Source organism: Halictus rubicundus, unplaced genomic scaffold (genome assembly GCF_050948215.1).
Source record: "Halictus rubicundus isolate RS-2024b unplaced genomic scaffold, iyHalRubi1_principal scaffold0181, whole genome shotgun sequence".
Lineage (NCBI taxonomy): Eukaryota > Metazoa > Arthropoda > Insecta > Hymenoptera > Halictidae > Halictus > Halictus rubicundus.
This window is the reverse complement of record NW_027488722.1, coordinates 291,420-293,851: the sequence shown is the minus strand read 5'-3', so window position 1 is coordinate 293,851 and position 2,432 is coordinate 291,420. Positions and strand designations below refer to the sequence as shown.

Here is a 2,432-nt window from a genome sequence, read left to right as displayed (position 1 = left end):
TTATTCTAGACATCATCGGGAACCCCGAAAGAATTCATAACCGTCCCGAAACTGAGAATAACAGGCGATGGGCCAGCAACTAACCGTCCGCCAACAAGGAAAGTATACGTGTCGCGCTCGCATAAGCAAATATTAACAGAATGCTTCACCCTCGCCGGGACACGGCGATGCTTGCGCATTCGTCACTTCTCGGGGTGCATTATGGGCCCGGCACACCACGGCGTCGATTCTCCTCGACGGGACACAAGGAGTCGTTCTCTCCTCTATCACGCGTGTCTATTATGCGTCCATAGAGGTCCGCGAGAAAGATACACACCGGCTCCCCGGTAATCTGGCGTGCTCTTAGGGTGGATTCGTCGTGGTATTGCCACTCCGATAAATAAATCAACTCGTAAGCAGCCGGCATTAGGGTGCTGCGGTGTGTACGCGACTCACGCCCCACGAATACACCCCCCTGCAACCCCCTCGATTCTTTCCTCCCAAACGATGCCACGGCGAGCAGCGACAAAAGCCTGGTCAAAATCTGTGCTATTTTTTAATTTTTGAAAACGAGATGAAAAGAACTATGCAATGGCATCTACCGTTTTAAAAGATAAGAATGAATGAAAAATAAAAAAAAAGTGTGCCAACAACACGCGGTATTCCCAGGCGGTCACCCATCCAAATACTAACCACGCTCAACACTGTTTAACTTCGATGATCGGACGAGAATCGGTTTTTTCAGTGAGATATGGTCGTTGACATTAGTACATGTTAAAAACTGAATAATAATCCACTTAAGATTCCGTTTCGCTTCATTATGGGCCCGGTCTTCGTAGATTCGCGATAAGGTAGAGTGACCACGTTACCGACAAAAATAGGCGAAAAATGGTTTTACGTGCATCAACTTTTCGTCCTTACAGAAGAATATTTTGTCGCTGGTAAAGGGCTCATTCGAAAGAGGAAGGTTCAATCTACTGCGCGCTGGTTAGGAGCTGCCGAGATAATGCAGATATTGGGTAATATAATTGTTAGAAGTAGGCCAAAATTTGACGATGTGCATGTCGTGGAATGCAAGCATTTTTATGCCATTGGATGAGTTTTCTGAACTCTGAATGAAAATATCTAAAGCTACAAATTGAGTTGTATTTTGTCATGATTCTCAGCGAAATACAGCGAAAAACTTGAAGCACGTTTCTGGCGTCAAAATTCATAATATCGATAATACAAAGCAAAAAATGTGACAGGTTTAGTCACAGACTTATTAAGACCCGTCGGATCAAGGCCAAGACGGATCTTAAGTCTGTGTCTGAAGGCTGTGAATGGAAATTATTAATTAAAAAGTCACGTGACTATCCCGGGCCCTTAAGGAATGATTAATTGAAAGTTAGAAGAATTTTTGGGGAACAGCAAGACGATCGCAGGTTGTAGCCTAGTCGTCGCGACACAAGATTATCGACTGCAAATTATTTTCAGTTGGCCACTCGTTAACGCGAACGCTGCTCGTTGCCAGGCGGACAAGAGATTTCAGCGAGCGGCGGGCACGGCGCGGCGCGGCGGGCATATCTCCTCGCGTGTTCATGAATAAAAGCGCGAGTAGACGGACAGAGCACGGGGCATTAGCGGAATAAAACGGCCGTAATACCGACTGTGTTCAACACGCTCGACGGTTGTGCGGAATTTCGTTTCTACAGCGGTCGGTTACGAGCCGTGGTAAATTTTCATTTTTCCACCTACCGCCCCTCCTTCCGCACCCCCGTGGCGTTTTCGTCGCGGATAAACGCGCGTTCGTTCTGTCAACTCGCTTATTGTTCGACTCGCCCCGTATTCACTGTCCAGGCGTAACGCGCAGGCAGAAAATATACAACAATTTTACAAAATGTTATGAAACAGTCGGGAAAAGAGCCTCGAACGCATAGCAGATCGACCCAGAACATTTGTTTAACTCTGACGTCGATAAGCAAAATTTTTCTGTGATATTCGGTGTTGCACTTTATGGTTTCAATGCATATTTCTATGCCTCAAACATAAATTGATCTGTGATCGTGCGAGCACATAAAACCGCAATAATTTCGGATTTGGAAGAAAGCAAGTGGAATAAAATCTCAAGATCAATATTTGTAAAATAAAGAATTTTAAATCCGTCATTTTGACGGATGCGGTGGTTCCAGGACTTAGTACTAGCGATTATGACATAATTTTTAAAAACGCATGGTTAAAGACATTTTAGCGGATTTTTCATCAGCAATTTAAATTGTAACAATTCACTTACAGTAACGTCATCCAATTTCGTTGCAGATCAGAATGCAAAAGAAAAATGTTTCCTTTTGGTACGGTACAATTGCTGAAAATATTGTTAGGTAAATGTTAAAAAGAATTGTTCTCCGGTGCGGTCAGGTGAGAATTTTGAAGGGACGGGTCAGAAGGACCCAGCATTCGCGTATCGGGGTTCC

At 44.4% G+C, this 2,432-nt stretch overlaps 1 non-coding gene across 1 annotated transcript; it reads right to left on the bottom strand.

The window, feature by feature from the left end:
- Positions 1-623: 623 nt before the first annotated feature.
- Positions 624-742, bottom strand: LOC143363952 (5S ribosomal RNA). The gene has a single exon (XR_013083948.1). It is a non-coding gene; the product is annotated as a 5S ribosomal RNA (ribosomal RNA).
- Positions 743-2,432: the final 1,690 nt, after the last annotated feature.